This window comes from Cornus florida, unplaced genomic scaffold (assembly GCF_030987335.1).
Source record: "Cornus florida cultivar Cherokee Brave unplaced genomic scaffold, ASM3098733v1 CherokeeBrave_3.0.0_Hap2_Chr08, whole genome shotgun sequence".
NCBI classification, from domain to species: domain Eukaryota; kingdom Viridiplantae; phylum Streptophyta; class Magnoliopsida; order Cornales; family Cornaceae; genus Cornus; species Cornus florida.
This window is the reverse complement of record NW_026775578.1, coordinates 66,372,264-66,393,154: the sequence shown is the minus strand read 5'-3', so window position 1 is coordinate 66,393,154 and position 20,891 is coordinate 66,372,264. Positions and strand designations below refer to the sequence as shown.

The 20,891-nt window shown below is 34.2% G+C and overlaps 1 non-coding gene across 1 annotated transcript; it reads left to right on the top strand.

The window, feature by feature from the left end:
- Nucleotides 1-13,327: 13,327 nt before the first annotated feature.
- LOC132272295 (small nucleolar RNA snoR135) lies at nucleotides 13,328-13,476 on the top strand. The gene has a single exon (XR_009470035.1). It is a non-coding gene; the product is annotated as a small nucleolar RNA snoR135 (small nucleolar RNA).
- The last annotated feature ends 7,415 nt before the right edge of the window (nucleotides 13,477-20,891 follow it).

Here is a 20,891-nt window from a genome sequence, read left to right as displayed (position 1 = left end):
AAACCCTAACCAAACCTAACAAGTGATCCAATGGCAACAAAATTTTCTTTTAAACATAAGCCATAATCCCTGAATTTTATAGGACTCAGTTTGAAGGTGAAGTCCTTTTGGAAACTAATTCCACGGACTCAACAGCCACATAATTGATCAAATCAGTCTTTTTGATCCACATAGCTTTCACTCTCACTTCCTGAAATTCTCTTTTATTTATTACCTCTTTCTTAGGCAAATTTTCAACTTTAGAAAACTTACGTGACACAAAAACCTTTTTTCTTTTCAGAAAATACCTTTTTCTTTGCACGAATATCATGAGAATGAAAATTAGAAAAATCTTTCTTTTTCCTGTGAAGACGTGAGTTATACTTATGTCCATTTTTTCCACAAAAAGTGCAATGCAACAATTTAGGCATGTAAGACATAGCAGAATGTGATGCATCAGTCAAACACAGTTTAGGCATAATAGCAGGTTTAACAAAAGTTGTTTTACCTTGATTACTAGAATAACCTTTAACAAATCCTAACCATGTTTTATCATTCACATCCTTACCCATGTTGATTATCTGTTTTGACTCATATTGAACCCTTTCAGTTTATCTCTTTCAGATTTTAATTCAATTTCAAGATAATCAGTTTTCAAAGCAATACAATCCTTTAATGAGTTAGCAACACTTACCTTATCCTCAAGAATGATGATCTGTTTCTTAAGCTCAATGATGAAAGACTTGCTTTCAACAGCCTTCCTCTTGCCTTCATCAATCTGTTTCTTTAGATCTTTATTCTCTCATTTTGCTTGGATAAGCTCCTTTGCTAGCTTATTGATTGCCTGTTTGGTCTCAATGGTTTCTCTGACCATTTTCTTCAGTCTTTCATCGTCCTTTTCATCCTCTTCAACCTGTTTATCATGAACTTCACTGTCATCGTTATCAGAACTGTCAGAGTCAGATAAATGAACAACATGAGGACCCCTATCAAGAAAAGCAACATAAGAAAAATCATTAGTATCATCCTGAGGAGAATCACTATCACTTAAAGTAGACTTTTCAATCATAGAAACTTTCATTACTTTTCCTTTATTCCTATCATTTTGTTCTTTCCTAGGACTAAGACAAACATTGGATGCATGACCTTTGACACCACAATTCCAGAAGTAAATTCAGTTCCTTTTGATTCTTCTATTTTTTTCTCATTAAACCTAAACTTTGACGTCTTGTCAAAATTTTGAGGATTAGCCATGTTGTTATTCCTTTTCCTCTGTTGCCTTTGCAAAATCTAATTAAATTGCCTTGATAAGAATGCGATATCATCATCAGAGTCATCATCCATAGAATTCTCAACCTGTGTAGATTTTCAAGCAAGATTTTTCTCCTTCCGACTTAAAACAAAATTTTGTATCTCAAAAGTTTTTAATGAACCTACCATCTCATCAACTTGACAAGTAGTCAAGTCCCAATGTTCAGAGATTGTTTCAACCCTAATCTGGAATCTTTTAGGTAAAGACCTTAAGATTTTCTCACAGATTTTTTTATCATTAACTTTTTTCCCTAAGTGACGCAGTTCAGAAATTATTTCAAGAAGACTAGAATAAAAATTGGAAAAGGATTCATCTTCTTTCATCACAATGTTGCCAAATTTATGAGAGAGCAACTGAATCTTGGACAACTTCACTTTTGAAGTTCCTTCATGAGTAACCTGCAAAATCTCCCAAGCTTCTTTAGCAGTTTTACAATCAGAAATTCTAGCATATTCTGATGGAACAACAGAATTACTAATTGAATATAAAGCTTTGCTATTAGCATCATTACGCTCAATTTCAATAGCAGTAAAAGCAAAAGTATCTTTTAACTCTTTGACTATTTTACCATCCACATTTGTATCTACTATTGGAGGTGTATAGCCAGACTCAACTATTGCCCAAGTTTTACCACCAGAATTTTGCAAATAGGCTCTCATCTTTGATTTCCAAAAATTGTAATTATCTCCTTCAAATAAAGGACCACGTTGATTAGAACTGCCTTCTTTCAACGCATAAGACATGATTAACACAACTTTTGAAAACAACACTAAACTTTCTAACAAGGATCAACTCAATGTATAGAGATTGGCTCTGATACCAAATTTGTGAGTCGTACGCAGCGGAATGTATATAGGAAAGTTTTAGATTTTGTAAAAACAGATCTTGTTTTTTTCTAACTTATTTTATTTTAGCAATTAAACAGTTAATCACATGCAGATAAAATAAAGTAAAGTATAAAGTTAGAGATGACACCAGGATTTGAGCGAGGAAACCCCAGTTGATAAAATACGTCAACTGTAATGGGAAAAACCTTGTGGACTTGTGCAGTCCAAAGTAAACCAATCCACTATGCTTGAAACAAAGTATACCGAACTTTAACTCTGGCTCACACCCTATCGTTCTACACCACACCAATCTTTAACGATCCTCTGACTTTGCGACTCCTCGTCCAACAGTAACTTGACCTCAGGCTTACACTTGATATTCATAGAAGAGTAGCAGGTAGATCATACAGCACTTCACGAATGCTCCAATCCTTCCAAAGTGTGACTGCATTTACTTCTATTCTTCAATCGTCTGAATGATGTAGAAAAAGATCTGCTTTGTTTGATCGATGTTAATAAAACTGTATGATCACGATCAGGATTCGAACACTACAACTCTAACCTAACTAGGTGTAGAAGTGTATGTTCTAGGAAGAAAACAGAAAAATCAACTTTGATTTTCTGAGAGAAATAAACTTCTTAAGGCTTTGAATAATCTCTGAATTATAATGTAAAAGCCGTAAATAAACCAATGTCTATGACATGGTTTATATAGAGTATAAAACGACCTAATCCCTCTGAAAATAAGGTAAATTTCATGCATAGGATTTGGTACAATTCTAGACCAATTGGGAAATTAATCAGAATAAGGAAACTGCAATTGTATTCCAAATAGGACATCTTAAACCGGTTCAAAGAAGCTGAACCGATTCAAGTTTGGCAGTGACTCAAACTTGAACATCTTGAACCGGTTCAAGGAAGCTGAACCGATTCAAGGTTGGTAGACTTGGATTTTCGAATTCCATCAGCCTTAGTTCATTCTATAGAAATTGTAGACTAACATGAAAAGTGTAGAATGTCTAACCTTGTTCATATTCCTTCCTCATGTAGTGTCCTTACCCTTTTTATCACAAACTCTTCAAGTATGGAAAGTTTGAACTTCTTCCCAGTTGTGAAATTCCTGTTGAACTTGATGACTTGTAGAACAAATAATTTAAATTACAACTCAACTTGGACTTGTTATGTCTACGATAATTGCCAAAAAATAAATAATATCTCACAATCTCCCCCTTTACCAATTTAGTGACAAAACCCTAAAAACAATATTTACAATCTACCCAAAGCAGAAAAGTAAATTACATGATTTGCTTAAAGGTAATAAGAACACTGTTCTTCTTGGATTCAAAGCTTGACCTGTGTCCTGCACACTATCAAGCAACAACTACCAGTGAAGTTTAATATATAAAAAAATTAAAAACTCCCCCTGAAGTAAATATCCAATTATTTTTCCCCCATTTTATCTCCCCCTCACATTGACAGGACAGGTGGACTCCCCCTTTTTGTAACAAATTGACAAAGGAGTGAAAAGAATACTAGAACAGTAAATTTTAATTCAAAGAAGTCAATTAAAGCACAATTCGGATCAACTTAATAAAGTCTATGAAAGCATATTCCAAGAATATCCAAAAACAAAGACAAGTTGTGCAATAATTAAATAAAACATGATGTCATGATGCGTGATAAATAATCAATAAAAGTAGCACCATGTCTCCTCAACTACTCAGAGATAAGAAACATCATCTCTACTCTTCATTACTCTCTTCTGCATCCACTTCATCACTTTCTTCTACATCCTCATCCTCATCTGTATACTCAGCTCCATCTTCATCATCTCCCTCATCTTCAGCTTGCAGAGACGGATCTGGAGGCACAGGCCTGTAGCCATCCTCATCTGGAACCTCAGATAACTGTCCTCGCAGCTGAGTCATCTGTAGTTTGAGATCTCGAATCTCCGTCATCATTTTTTCAAATAATGAATTCTGATGCTGAAGTAGATGAGAATACATGAAATTGGCATCAGCTTTCATGAAAACTCCTTTCGGAGAAAATAGCTAAGAAATATCAGCAACTCGTGATAGCCCCTCATCAACAGATCTCCTTATCTTTCTAGCATTCTCCCTAGCAATCTTTGACTTGTTCAAAGCTCCAGGATCCAATTTAGTCATGATAGGCTTATGATTAGCCCTTGGAGGAATTGGCACATTCTTCTTCATCAGAATTTCCATGATAATCATCGGAAAGGGAGAAGAGTACTTATGAGAATTTTTCTTGTAATGAGCAATTATAAGCTGCAGAATAGATTGATCCAACAAAATATTTTATTGTTGGCAAGAAAATACAGTACTTGTGCTCTCTCCAAAGTCAATTCATCCTTCTTCCCGAAGTAGCCCAGATTTGCCATAGCAAACAAATTGAAAAACGCAGCTTCATCGATCAGAAATCGAGCTGGGATATTATCTTGGTTCATAAAGGAGTTAGGCACACAGATCTTGGGTATAATCCGGGTAAAATCAGGACCTCTAACTGTCAAAGGCAAAGTATGTCCCGACAGTTGACGATCTTCCGGAAGGCCAAGAATAGATGCAATATCCTTCTCACCAACTGTATAATCAACCCCAAACAAAGATACAACGAAGTGGGAGTCATGAATTTCACGGATATTAGCATAGAAATAGCTAATTATATCCAGACAATAAACGCCTTTGCCAAGTCTAGTGAAATAAAGCCAATGATGAGCTTTGATATAATTCACTAGAGCTTGTCCTGCAGTATCTTGAAGCTTCTGAAGATTAACATTTCTCTCTGTTTTGATTGGCTCATCTTTGTAAACAGAGTTATACACTTTCCAAGCTTCTTCATTGTAAAAATTTGATGCTATAAACACAATCCTTCCAGTGCTAGAAACTGAAGGATATCGAATAGAAGCCATGCTTGGAGCTTGAGAACTGCCTTGAGGTTCTTGAATGGTGATGTCGGTTCTAGACCTCTTTGGTCATCTAGGATTTGCAATCCTTTTTCCTTTAGCTTCTCTAGACAATTTAGGAGGCATGTTGTTTACAAATTTTCTCACTTTGAAGCTTGTAACTCTTTCAGGAATTTTATCCAACACTTGGTGTGCAACCCCAAAAGTGTTTATAGAAAACCTTGGTTTGATATTCAAATCACCCCAAAATCAATCAACACAATGCAAATATACTTTTTCCAAGTATAATCAAGCTTCAATCTCTTCAATGAACTCAAATGATTAACCAATCCTCGAAGATTTAAACCCAAACTCTTTCAAACTTCATTAAACCCATTTTTTAATTTTCAACTTTCACACAACTTCTTCAATCTTTGTTATCAATCTCCAAACATCATGTAATGATCAATGTTATAGCATGGAATGATAACAAAGATGTGATATATATGATGTATATATATGTGTATGTATGAAGGAGTGAGAGAGTACAAGAGAGATGGAGTGATGTTGCAACAAATGAGACCCAAAGCATGATTTAAATCCTAAATCCCGTGTTCTTGAACCAGTTCAACCTTCTTGTACCAGTTCAAGAAGGGCAGTGCACTCAAGTGCACAAGACTTGAACCGGTTCAGCCATCTTGAACAGGTTCAAGATGGACAGTAACTTTAGGCTAGTCCTAGTGACAATCTTGAACCGGTTCAACTCCCAATGAACCGGTTCAAGACTTCCAGTCTTGAAACCTTAGCAAAATGTGAAACAAAATGTTTTAAATTGTTTCCAGAAGAAAATTTTAACACATCGGTGATAAAAACTAGCAACAAAACAAACTAAAAACCTAAAATCAAAATCTTTTTGAATTTTTTATCAAAATTTTCAATTTTTTTCCTTGTTTTTTTTTAATAAAAATAAGACAAAAAAAAAAAATCACCAATCATTAAAATCATTCAGTTAACACACGATTCAAAACCCTTTTAGAGAATTTTAAAATTATCTCAGAGAACAAATATTTGACTCCACGGACTTTTCAAATAATTTCAAATCTCAGAAAGTAATCACAACATGAAATCAAACTTACAAATTTTACTGAAAAATTTAGAAATCAATCTAGCAAGTTCATGTGTGTGTGTGAAATCCAATCTAATCTATCTTCGTTGAATTTCAACAGATCATTGTCTAAACCTTATTGATCGAAAAATATCAAAATAAAATTGTTTTGAGCAATTTTTTTCAAGGTGGCTTTCACTTTAAAGAGTAGTCAGCAATTCCCCAACTCAACTTATCTCCACTTTTCGTTTCAATTCATAGTTTAATGGGAGCTTTCGATCAAATCTCAATAGGTAGCCTTTTCCTTAGCAATTTATTCAGCATTTTTTTCTTCTTTTCTTTTCAAGCTAAATATTTTTTTTTCAATCTTTTTATTTTGTTTTTAGCTCCTATTTTTTTAAAACAATAACCTTTATAGCTTTTGTGAACGATAAATCCTAGTCAACAGATCAAAAAGATTTTCAACTAAATTTGTCAAAGATGGACTAGTGCACAAAAGTCTATGAACTTAAGAAATTCAAATCTAAAAATCTCCTAAGCAATGCAAATCATCTTTCAATGTATGGATTACAGACCAAAAATCTATTTTTATTCAAATTATCATGTGTCTCAATTTGCATTCAAAGATAAATCATAAATTCTTCAAAAAAAAATTCACATGCATATCAAGAAGATTATGATCAGAAACTCAAACCCTAACAAAACCCTAACAAGTGATCTAATGGCAACAAAATCTTCTTTTAAACACAAGCCATGATCACTGAATTTTGTAGGACTCAGTTTGAAGGTGAAGTCCTTTTGGAAACTAGTTCCACGGACTCAACAGCCACATAATTGATCAAATCAGTCTTTTTGATCCACATAACTTTCACTCTCACTTCCTGAAATTCTCTTTCATTTATTATCTCTTTCTTTGGCAAATTTTCAACTTTAGAAAACTTAGGTGACACAAAAACCTTTTTCTTTTTAGAAAATACCTTTTTCTTTGCATGAATATCATGAGAATGAAAATTAGAAAAATCTTTTTTTTTCATGTGAAGGCATGTGTTATACTTATGTCCATTTTTTCCACAAAAAGTGCAATGCAACAATTTAGGCACGTAAGACATAGCAGAATGTGATGCATCAGTCAAACACGGTTTAGGCATAATAGCAGGTTTAACAAAAGTTGTTTTACCTTGATTACTAGAATAACCTTTAACAAATCCTAACCCTATTTTATCATTCACATCCTTACCCATGTTGATTATCTTATTCAAACTGTTTTGACTCATATTGAACCCTTTCAGTTTATCTCTTTCAGATTTCAATTCAATTTCAAGATAATCAGTTTTCAAAGCAATATAATCCTTTAATGAGTTAACAACACTTACCTTATCCTCAAGAATGATGATCTGTTTCTTAAGCTCAATGATGAAAGACTTGTTTTCAACAGCCTTCCTTTTGCCTTCATCAATCTGTTTCTTTAGATCTTTATTCTCTCATTTTGCTTGGATAAGCTCCTTTGCTATCTTATTAATTGCCTGTTTGGTCTCAATGGTTTCTCTGACCATCTTCTTCAGTCTTTCATCGTCCTTTTCATCCTCTTCAACCTGTTCATCATGAACTTCACTGTCATCGTTATCTGAACTGTCAGAGTCAGATAAATGAACAACATGAGGACCCCTATCAAGAAGAGCAACATAAGAAAAATCATTAGTATCATCCTGAGGAGAATCACTATCACTTAAAGTAGACTTTTCTATCATAGAAACTTTCATTGCTTTTCCTTTATTCCTATCCTTTTATTCTTTCCTAGGACTAGGACAAACATTGGATGTATGACCTTTACCACCACAATTCCAGCAAGTAAATTCAGTTTCTTTTGATTCTTCTATTTTTTTCTCATTAAACCTAAACTTTGACGTCTTGTCAAAATTTTGAGGATTAGCCATGTTGTTATTCCTTCTCCTCTGTCGCCTTTGCAAAATCTGATTAAATTGCCTTGATAAGAATGCAATATCATCATTAGAGTCGTCATTCATAGAATTCTCAACCTGTGTAGATTTTAAAGCAAGATTTTTCTTCTTCCAACTTAAATCAAAATTTTACATCTCAAAAGTTTTTAATGAACCTACCATCTCATCAACTTGACAAGTAGTCAAATCCCAATATTCAGAGATTGTTTCAACCCTAATCTGGAATCTTTTAGGTAAAGACCTTAAGATTTTCTCACAGATTTTTTTATCACTAACTTTTTTCCCTAAGTGACATAGTTCAGAAATTATTTCAAGAAGACTAGAATAAAAATCAGAAAATGATTCATCTTCTTTCATTACAATGTTGCCAAATTTATGAGAGAGCAACTGAATCTTGGACAACTTCACTTTTGAAGTTCCTTCATGAGTAACCTATAAAATATCCCAAGCTTCTTTAGCAATTTTACAATCAGAAATTCTAGCATATTCTGATGGAACAACAGAATTAATAATTGAATATAAAGCTTTGCCATTAGCATCATTACACTCAGTTTCAATAGCAGTAAAAGCAAATGTATCTTTTAACTCTTTGACTATTTTACCATCCACAGTTGTATCTATTGTTGGAAGTGTATAGCCAGACTCAACTATTATCCAAGTTTTACCACCAGAATTTTGCAAATAGGCTCTCATCTTTGAATTCCAAAAATTGTAATTATCTCCATCAAATAAAGGACCACATTGATTAGAACCGCCTTCTTTCAACGCATAAGACATGATTAACACAATTTTTGAAAACAATACTAAACTTTTGAACAAGGATCAACTCAATGTATAGAGATTGGGTCTGATACCAAATTTATGAGTCGTACGCAGCGGAATGTATATAAGAAAGTTTTAGATTTTGTAAAACCAGATCTTGTGTTTTTCTAACTTACTTTATTTTAACAATTAAACTATTAATCACATGCATATAAAATAAAGCAAAGTATAAAGTTAGAGATGACACCAGGATTTTAACGAGGAAACCCCAGTTGATAAAATACTTCAACTGCAATGGGAAAAACCTTGTGGACTTGTGCAGTCCAAAGTAAACCAATCCACTATACTTGAAACAAAGTATACCGAACTTTGACTCTGGCTCACACCTTATCGTTCTACACCACACCAATCGCTAACGATCCTCTGGCTTTGCGACTCCCCGTCCAACAGCAACTTGACCTCAGGCTTACACTTGATATTCGTAGAAGAGTAGCAGGTAGATCAGACAGCACTTCATGAATGCTCCAATCCTTCCAAAGTGTGACTGTTTTTACTTCTATTCTTCAATCGTCTGAATGATGTAGAAGAAGATCTGCTTTGTTTGATCGATGTTGATATAACTGTATGATCACGATCAGGATTCGAACACTACAACTCTAACCTAACTAGGTGTATAAGTGTATGTTCTAGGAAGAAAACAGAAAAATCAACTTTGATTTTTTGAGATAAATAAACTTCCTAAGGCTTTGAATAATCTCTGAATTATAATGTAAAAGCCGTAAATAAACCAATGTATATGACATGATTTATATAGAGTATAGAATGACCTAATCCCTCTGAAAATAAGGTAAATTTCATGCATAGGATTTGGTACAATTCTAGACCAATTGGGAAATAAATCAGAATAAGAAAATTGCAATTGTATTGCAAACAGGATATCTTGAACCGGTTCAAGGAAGCTGAACCGGTTCAAGTTTGGCAGTGACTCAAACTTGAACATCTTGAACCGGTTCAAGGAAGCTGAACCGGTTCAAGGTTGGCAGACTTGGATTTTCGAATTCCTTCAGCCTTGGTTCATTCTACAGAAATTGTAGACTAACATGGAAAGTGTAGAATGTCCAACCTTGTTCATATTCCTTCCTCATGTAGTGTCCTTACCCTTTTCATCACAAACTCTTCAAGTATGGTAAGTTTGAACTCCTTCCCAGTTGTGAAATTCCTGTTGAACTTGATGACTTGTAGAACAAGTAATTTAAATTACAACTCAACTTGGACTTGTTATGTCTACGAAAATTGCCAAAAAATAAATAATATCTCACAGCAATTGGGTTTTTAATTGAATAAATTAGTTTTTGATAAATTAATACCTTGTCTTAGATTTAATTCTTCTCTAATCAAAATCTACCTATTCTTGTTTGAGATTGGCGGCTAAGGGCTTCTCGTGACAATAATAATAGAGATCATGCAATGGTGCGTAAACCGTTTTTGTGAATGAATGTTTTCATAATATATACTTAGGGAAGATGGATTATTCTGCAACATTAGTTAAAAGTAGGTAGGTAGATAATTCGTGCCAACTAAAGATAAGTTATTTTTAACAAACATTCATGATTTATCTTTCTTTAAATTGAATTAAATGAATGTTATTGATTTTAATTCCGAGTTATATATAAACATTGAAATCCCAAGGTTGAGACAATTGACCATAGTATGAGGTTCATGATGAAATCAAGCCCTAAGATCTTCTCTCTCTGATATCAATTTATTTACTTTGTTTAATTTTTGTTCATGCTATTGAATTGCAACACAACAAACAAACTTTCCTTCTAAATTAAAAAAGTAATTAATTGAAAACTCGATAAAACCGCCATAATCCCGGAGTTTCGACACCCTCTAAGTAGCCCTATCCTGCAAAGGATTCGTACTATTGCGAGTAGTAAAATAAAATCCAACATTAGTTAACAAACAATAAATTAATATTTAATAAAGGAAGATGAAAAGAAAAAAAAAAGGTGATCATAATTTGAATATTTTATATAATGTATTTAAACTAATATATATATATATATATATATATATATGAAAACAATATTAGAATTCAAGTTTGGGTTGGGCTCGGGTTGCTAGCACCTCAACCCAAGCACAATCCTAATTAAGTTTGGGTTGAGATTTTTCAACTCAGGCCAACCCTAGTTATAAAAATGATTGCCCAAGTCCTTGAAAAATTGGGTTGGGCTTAGGTTGCCCAACCCAAGTTACACCCCTAGTTTCAATGGAACTATGCGCGTCACAGGAACTCAAAAAGTTCCAAGTGAAGACTTCAAACAATATTTCAGATGGAAGATTGAAAGATCATGTAATTGAGAGTAGGCCTAGTTCTTTTTTGCCTTTGAAGCAATGTACTTTGGGAGATTTTTATGGCTGAAAGGAAACAAAATAGAAAATGCAGGACTCGAAAGTAAAATATTGAAAGGACAATTGCTGAAAGTAGAGTAACTAAAGTGTAGAACTTTATTTAAACATAATGGAAATACATTACTAAATATAAAAAGATAATGAAAAGTACAAGACTTGAATTGAAAGATAATAAAATGTTGTTTGCGTGGTGAATATGGTTGGCAAATTGCATGTGTGTCCTATTTATAGAGTTTCTAAAATCGGCATTTACGTTGTTTTAATGAGAGTTTTCCAAATGTCTCGTGTTGCTCTGATTCATCTCATCTCGTGTTCCACGTTTGTAACAAGTTATGCTTTTCTTGCTACTTTTTTACATAACTTTTCACTGCAATAATCGCCTGCTACCACGCTCTTCCAATGAAAATTCTCCAAGTGTCCTATATTTCCATTTGCTATGCTCAGCTTACACCCACGTTCTATTTTTTCTGTTACTTTACCGCAAGAACCTTCCATTGGAATAGCCGCTCTTCCACTGGAATATGTTCTCTGATTTCATTGACTCGGTTCATATTGTTTCATAGCTCCTGCTTTCTTCAATGGTGTATCTATAAGCTTTTATATCTATAGGGGGTGGATCTCACAGATTCACGTGGCATAACAACATGGCATTGACCGAGCTCAAGCATGCCACAGTAGAGTTCCTCTAGCAAGACCACATCGGAATCTCGCCTTTCAGTCTTGAGAGCGACACCCACACAGGGGGCGCTTGGGGACATCTTCTACAAAGAATAAACTTACCTCGAGACCAAGGTAGGATGGTCTCGAGGGTCTTTGTCTCTTACTCGAGGATCTGGAATAGGGATGGCAATTCGTGTTGGCGTGTCGTGTTCATGTCGACATGATTACGACACGGACACGATTAGGGTTGACACGAACACGAACACAACACGATTATTAATCGTGTCTAATACCCTTGACACGAACACGGCATGATTATTATACGTGTCACACGACACGACACGCATAACCTGTTTAATAAATGGATCAAGACTTGACACAACACGAAAAGACACATTTAAGTCATTTTTGACACGAATACGACATATTTATTCTACACGTTTTACTAAATAGGTCATTTTTTACACGAACACGACACGTTTATCTGACACGTTTAGTTAATCAGGTTAATCGTGTTTATAGGGTCAAACACGAACATGACACGTTTAGTTAACGGGTCAATCCGTGTCAACACAATTATGACACGAACACGATTAGCCCAAACACAAACTCGCTTACCTCGTGTCGTGTTCGTGTCGTTTTAGCGTGTCGTGTCAAATATTGCAACCCCTAATCTGTAAGGATCTCGAGCCAAATGACCATGGTGACCCTACTACACTAGGAGAGTCATGATGGCTGGCCTAGCAAAGTAGGCTCAAGCTCTAAGAGCTACTCTCGAGAGTTAGGTAACAAGCTGAGATAACCGAGGCTATAAATAGAGGTCTTCATGCATGCACAAGGCCATAAATGAATAACTGAAAACCCATATACAAGACAAACGGTGTTCCTACTTTCATCACTAATTTCATTGACTAGTATGCTTCTTCTCCTTCCTCCGAAGGCACCTGTCAAGGTTCATCACATTTTGTATTTAGATATCACCTTGCTACTTGAAGCGACATTGTAATAAAGAATCCCCACAATATCTATCGGCTTGCGTTTCTTATCTAGAGTCTCTAACAAGCTTTTATCTCTGCCATCTTGTGTTTCTTCCTATTCTTTCTAGAGTCTAGACAGCTCATCCTTGTAAACATTAGTTAGATTGAGCTAGCGGGAGAGATTATTGTTCTTACACTTTTGCAATAGGTTGGTAAGAGTGCAGTAAGACTCTAAGAGTGGAATTCATCATCCAAATATGTCTTTATCCATAACATTTTTTAATGCAAACGCAGTCGTTTAAGGCTTTAAGCTGCTGGTTGAAGATTTACTTTATTATTATTATTGTTATTTGCATTTTTTGATTTGGTAAAGCCGTAAAGCTAGCCATTTTCGTTAAGGCATGTATGTGTTTTTAATTTATGGTTCAACAAAGCAGGGATTGTGTGTATCGGGGTTGTGCGTGCTACCATAGGTGCACTTTGTCCGAAAGATTTCCCTGCGACACCCATATGGGGAGGATGGGCAGTTGCTTTTCATTCCTTCTATTGAAACTTTCAAAAATCATCTTCTCCACATTTTTCTCTTATTTTATCTCTTGAAAAAATCCCCACCCCCCAAAAAAAAATAAATGCCTGGCCATTTTCTCAACTACACAATCCCTACCCAAATCCAGATGAAGGCACGATTTGTTTGCTGGTATATAATTAACAGCAGACATTATGCTAGATCAGTCACTCAGTCAGCACCTTTGCCTTCACGTTCGAGTGTCCTTTGTGACTTGTGGTGATGGATTCAATTTAATGAACTGATTGATGTGAACTTTCTATAAGTTCTGCTGGAGATATTTTGAACAATTATTATATTGAGGATAGTATTATTTTAAGTAAATATTATTCTTCCGATGCACGCAGTAGGGTTATAAATGAACCGAACTGTATAGTTTGAGATTGACATACGCAATTATATCATGAATTTCTTAAGTATTGGATCGATAGGTTCATGAAGGTTATTAATGTATGCTAGTGTAGATACATATAAGTATATATATATATATATTTTTCTCTTCTTAGAACATGTGTATCGAGTCCACAACACACCTGTCATTTAAGTCAGGAGTGCGATTCGAAAGCGTAACCTTAAGAATTTACCTCTCAGATCCCTGTCAACGCTGATATGTCTCTAAAAGCATAAATACATATAAGTTTATGTACAAATTAAAGTAATCTTAAATACGAGCTCAAACTAAGCATGAATACAAATACAAGAGTCGGTGCTACTAATTTGAATGCTAGTTTTGTTTTTGATGCTTGTGGCGGAAAGTAGAGCTAGTGAGGGACCCCGGGGAAAGCAATGTTTGCTAATTCTAAGATTGAGTGCTCATTACAAAATCAGACGTCTTTTTCTAATTATTGAATTCTGAACTTTTAATACGATAAGGTATAATGGGATATTTCTATGTCAGTGAAATATATTGTATAAAGCGGGTCATGAAAGCTAATATTCTTGTTTTGACCAAAGTTAAATATCTTCTTTATGTCTAATCTAATTGTCCTTGTAATTAAATAAAATGTCTAATCTAATTAAAAGCATTGAGATTCCTCAACATCGCTTCTAAACAACCTCATCTTTATCTGCTTTATGTTCATAACAACCACTTAGGAAATGTGAACTATCATTTGTTTTTCTTTTCAAACAATTTAATTATTTTAGTTGGAGAAATATGCTTTACTTAATTCGTTAGATGTTTGCTACAATAATAATAATAATAATAATAATAATAATAATGATGGTTGCTACGCGAGTGAGTCACCGGATTGAGTTTGAGAGCAAGCATTCATTTGGACAAAAATAATCAGAGTTAGTCTATTTTGTTGGGAGGTCGATTTCAAATTAGGAATAAAAAAAGGTTTCCTTTTTGGCTTGTACTATTTTTTTTCCCAATGACAAATAACTTACTCACCGGTTGGCTTTAACTCAATCTCCACTTGAATTTGAGGATATATTACTTAAATACTTAACTCAATTTCCACTTGAGTTTGAGGATATATTACTTAAATACTTAAAGTCAATCTCCACTTGAGTTTGAGAATATATTACTTAAATACTCAACTCAATTTCCACTTGAGTTTGAGGATATGGACGGTAAAAATTTCAGTTTCAATAAGGGATGCAGGGTTAGAGGTATACTTTCAGCCCAACTCAATATATAAAATGCTCCATTCAAGTTCAATTCTAATCTTATATTCAATCTTAACTGCTCAACCTGAGTCCAACTCATTCTTTGACTTTTAAACTTGGTTTGCAATTCAGGCTTACATTCCGAGTTATAAAGTCGTGGTTAATTCAAGTTACCCATATGACTAATCTCCACACTGAAATTTTATTGCGATCTTGAATTAGTTTCACATTAAATTACTACTTCATATTAAACAAAAAGAAATTTTTAAAAATTATTGCAAAATTTTAATAAACTACAAACAAATCTTAGAGAATTAATTCCTCTAAATTTTAACAAACAATAAATTAATATTTAATAAAGGAAGTTGAAAAGAAAAAAACGTGAACATAATTTGAATATTAAATATAATGTATTTAAAATAAAAAATATATGTGAAAATAATATTAGAATTCATGTTCGGGTTGAGATTGGGTTGCTAGCACCTCAACCTAAGTCCAATTCTTATTAAGTTCGGGTTGAGATTTTTCAACTCAGGTCAGCCCTAATTGTCAAAATGATTGCCCAAGCTCGTAAAAACTTAGGTTGGGTTCGGGTTGCCCAACCCAAGTTACACCCTTAGTTTTAATGGAACTATGGGAGTCACAGGAACTCAAAAAGTTCCAAGTGAAGACTCCAAACAATATTCCAGATGGAAGTTTAAAAGATCATGCAATTGAGAGGAGGCCTGGAATGACTACCTCTAACATCCTTTTTTGCATTTGTAGCAAAGGACTTTAGGAGATTTTTATAACTGAAAAAGTTAACAAATTAAAAATGTAGTACTTAAAAGGGAAATTGCTGAAAGTAGAGGAATTGAAGTGCATACTACCTCCAAGTTTCTTTTTGTCCCTTGTATTAAAGCACGTTCTGTTTTTACTACTACTTTATTGCAAGAACCTTCCAATACAATAACCGTTTCTCCACTAGAAATTTGCCATGTGTCCCACTTGGAAGACGCAACAACTTTAAACTGCAGGTAGCTGCTTACTCCTTTGCATGCCACGTGTCCCATTCAATGGTCCTGACTTTCCAACAACAATTACCTCTTTGCTTGCCACGTGTTCCGTTCAAAGGTCACGACTTTCCAACTGCACGTAACTGCTTATCTCATTGCCTGCCACAAGTCTCACTCAGTAGTGACGATTTCCCAACTACAAGTAACTACTTACCTCTTTGTCTCCCACATGTCCCACTTAGAGGATACAACTTTTAATCATAACCATTATCCTAGAAATTTGTCACGTGTCCCTAGGCAGTTACTTTACCAAATGAATTTCTCAAATGAATCCACGTGCTGCTTTATGATTGTATCCTTATTTCTACATCACCCTTCTATTGGAATCGGCCATAACAAATTATCACTTAAAATTAATCGATAATTATAGTGCAAAAAGTTACAGGTGTGACCTTTTTAATATGAAGTGTCCAACTTTGATTAGTTTCTTGCCAAAGTGCTTAGAAGATACTAATTTTTACTAAAAAGTTGTAATTGGCCACTTATTAACCTTCCATTGGAAATTGACTGATAATTTATGGTGCAAAGAGGATCTTAGCGGCAGTTGATCCATTCACCTTTATATGACCACGTGCCAAGCACTTACTGGCCATTGGCATAAGAATTTGCTACTACTATATGTTCCATTGGAACTTGCCACGTGCCACTTTATAATTGACTACTGAAAATTGGGGTGTAACCATCACCCCCAAAATTTATGTACCTCATATTTAATATTAAGGCATATAAAAGTTTATATTATGAGTGAAAATTTGGCATGTGATATTTTGTTAGAAAAGAAATGAAATAACTAAAAGTTTTTCAGCTGTAATATATCATTTGGCAGAAACTTTAATCAGCCTCTTATCTAGACCAAAGGCTGTGATCTCGAGGATTTGAAACCTTTTGTCCAATTCTACGAGGAGGACGGATTCATACATCTTTATTCTTGTATAAAGGGGGTCATGAAAGCTAAAATTCTTGTTTTGACCAAAGTTAAATATCTATATGTCTAATCTAATTGTCCCTCGGGCGCGGGGGGGGGAGGGGGGGGGGGGGGGGGATGGAAAATATCTATTCTAATTTAATAAGCCCCGGGATTCCTCAACATCTCTTCTACACGTCCTCATCTTTATTTGCTTTATTTTAACAGTCACTTACGAAATGTGAACTATAATTTGTTTATCTTTTCAAACAATTTAATTTTTTAAGATGGAGAAATATGCTTTTCTTAGAAATATTCATAGTAGTGGTGGTGGTGGTGGTGGTGGTGGTGGTGGTGGTGGTATGGTTGAATCCAAATCTTAATCCAGTTATGTACACAATACTAGCCATGTTAGTCGTTGCAACAAGAGTGAGTCACCAGATTGAGTTTGAGAGCATTCATTTGGAAAAAAGCAATCATTGTTAGGTATGTTGAAAGTAGATATTGTTGTTAGATTATTTATTAATTGTGTGACCCACATGATTTAGACATGTGATATATTTTATTAATTAGTGGTTATGTAAATAGATATCAGATTAATATTATATTATTTGGTCTACTTATTAAATTACCTTTTTGGTAATTAATTATTGGAGAAGTGTTTTCCTATTTATTCCTTACTTTGATGGAAAGTGGAATTAAAGTTACTGAAAGGAAAACTAGTCCTCTCTCTGCCTTTATAAAAGTGCATATTCCCATTAGTTATGTAGGTTAATAAAATAACACGTATAGTGTTTATGTGTGCAAAAGGTCAAGAGAGAGAAATTAGTTTTCACACTTTGACTTGCAGTTTATCACATTGTTCGTTCCACAGAAAGGATCTCGACGTTTGCCTTGATATCTACGATATTTGCAATTACAGATCGAGGTATTTATATCTAACTATATTTATTTATGCATTATATGTATGTAAGAATAATGAAGTTCTAAGATTTGAGATTCATGTTTATTTGTGATTAATGATTTGCACGAATAATTAAAATTTACAATTGTGTTATGAGGTCGTTTTCAATTCGGAATCAAAAAAATTTCTTTTTTGGCTTGTACTATTTTTTCCACTGACAAATAGCTTTATTTTTATAAAACTTCAACTCAATCTCCACTTGAGTTCGAGGAGATATTACTGAAATACTGTCTTACAATTTTGTATGTGCATGTATCATACGCTTTTGCCATGCATGTTATTTGGACGGTAAAAATTTTAGTTTCAATTACGCAACTCGGGCAGGTTAAATGTACACTTGGAGTCCCAACTCAACATATAAAATGTTTGATTTGAGCTTAATTCTAATCTTACTTTCAACTCTAACTATTCATTTCGAGCCCAACTGATTCTTCAACTTTTAAATTTGAGTTTGCAACTCAGACTTACATTTTGAGTTATAAAGTCGGGTTAATTCGGGTTACTCATGTAACCAATCTCCAAACTGAAATTTTATTGTGATCTTGAATTCACATTAAATTACTATTAAATGAAAAGAAGTTTTAAAAAATTATTGCAAAATTTTAATAAATTACAAACAAATTTTTAGAAAATTAATTTCTCTAACAAACAATAAATTAATATTTAATAAAGGAAGTTGAAAAGAAAAAAATGTGATAATAATATGAATATTATATAGGGCAAAGTACAAAAAAAGGCCATCGACTTGTAGCCTTTTTTCAGTAAACCCCTTGTCTATTTTTGTACCAAAAAACCCCTCTCAACTTGTAACCTTTTTTCTAATAAATCCCCCTTATCTAATTTTTTACCAAAGAACCCTCTCAACTATCTAAAGGGGGTAAAAGAGTTGATATTTGGACCAAAATGCCCTTTTATTGAAATCTTAATTCTCCCGAAGTTCAAAAATTCATATCTCACAAACCATATATTTAAAAATTGTAAAAAATATATGCACGGAAAGCTTATGCAATAAGGATTCCATAAATTTAAGATTTGTACAACAAACCTTCATAACTAAAGAGAAATAGACAATCGAAAAATCTACTCCAACAATCTTATTTTATTTTTAAAAAATAAAATACTCGAGATATTTGTAAGAAATTTTTAAAATTATTCATTTACATATGAAGCTGAATATAAAAAAATTTAACCCCAACAGAGATCGATTTAATGAGATATCATATTTTGCATCAAAGTATTTTCATTCTTTTATAGACTCGCCATTTAAAAAAAAAAAAAAAATGAATATTCGATATCTATTGGGGTTAATTTTTTTATATGTTATGCTCCATGTGAAAATGAATAATTCTGAAATGTATCTTTCAAATAACTCGAGTATTTTATAAAAAATAAAATAAAATAACATTGTTGCAGTAGTGTTTGGCCTGAAAAAAGCTGTTGCCGATTCCGATGGAACCGGATCGGCGTGCCAGGAACTACAATAGTTCCAAAGAGAGATGCAAACAATATTCCAGAAGGAAGACTACGGGACCAGGCGATTGTGTTGAGGTCTGGAATGAACACCTCAGGGTTCTTTTTGCCTTTGATAAAGGACTTCGGAATTGTTAACTGGCTAGGAAGAACTGAGAAAGTAATTGGCTGTAAAATTATCTAATGAAAAGTAAAGTGCAGGACTGAAACTAATCATATTGAAAGTGCATTGCAATGAGAAGTAAAATTGTATTGAAATGCGTAATTTGTTTGGCGTTGAGCAGACTCTCTAAGTTACAACATCATGCCCTATTTATAAAATTTAGTAATGATAGCTTGCATGTAGCCACTTGCTTCCTAAGCTTCCATGTGTCCCATGACTTTGCATGTAACTGCTTGTAACCGCTTGTTTCCTTGGCTGTCATGTGTCCCAAGACTTTCCACTGGAATGTCGTAGTACCTTTCCATTGGAACCGCTCACTTCCTAAGCTGCCATGTGTCCCATAACTTTGCATGTAACCGCTTGTAACTGCTCACTTCCTAGAATGTGTCCCATGACTTTGCATGTAACCGTTTGTAACCGCTCACTTCTTAGGATGTATCCCATGACTTTGCATGTAACCACTTGTAACCGATTGCTTCCTTAGCTGCCATGTGTCCCAAGACTTTCCACTGGAATGTCGTAGTACCTTTCCATTGGAACTGCTCACTTCCTAGGCTACCATGGGTCCCATGACTTTGCATGTAATCGCTTGTAACCGTTCACTTCCTAGGATGTGTCCCATGACTTTGCATATAACCACTTGTAACCACTTGTTTCCTTAACTGCCATGTGTCCCAAGACTTTCCATTGGAATGTCGTAGTACCTTTCCATTGGAACCGCTCACTTCCTAGGTTACCATGTGTCCCATGACTTTGCATGTAACCGCTCACTTCCTAGAATGTGTCCCATGACTTTGCATATAACCACTTGTAACCACTCACTTCCTAGGCTGCCATGTGTCTCATGACTTTGCATGTAACCACTTATAACCGCTTGCTTCCTTGGCTGCCATGTGTCCCAAGACTTTCCACTGGAATGTGGTAATACCTTTCCATTGAAATCGACCAGGGTAATCTCCTACTAGAAAGTGGAAAATAAAGGTGTAAATAAGTAGATTTTTAGATTATCTATTTCTCTCTGGTTATGAAGTTTTGTTAAACAAATATTATATTTCTGAAATCCTTGTTTTATAAGCTTTCCGTGCATATATTATTTGCAATATTTTGATATACTGTTTGCGAGATATGAATTTTTTAAGTTCGGGAAAATTAAGATTTAAATAAAAGGGTATTTTGGCAAAATATCAACTCTTTTACCCCCCTAAGGTAGTTGAGGGGGGTTCTTTAGTAAAAAAAAATAGACAAAGGGGATTTATTGG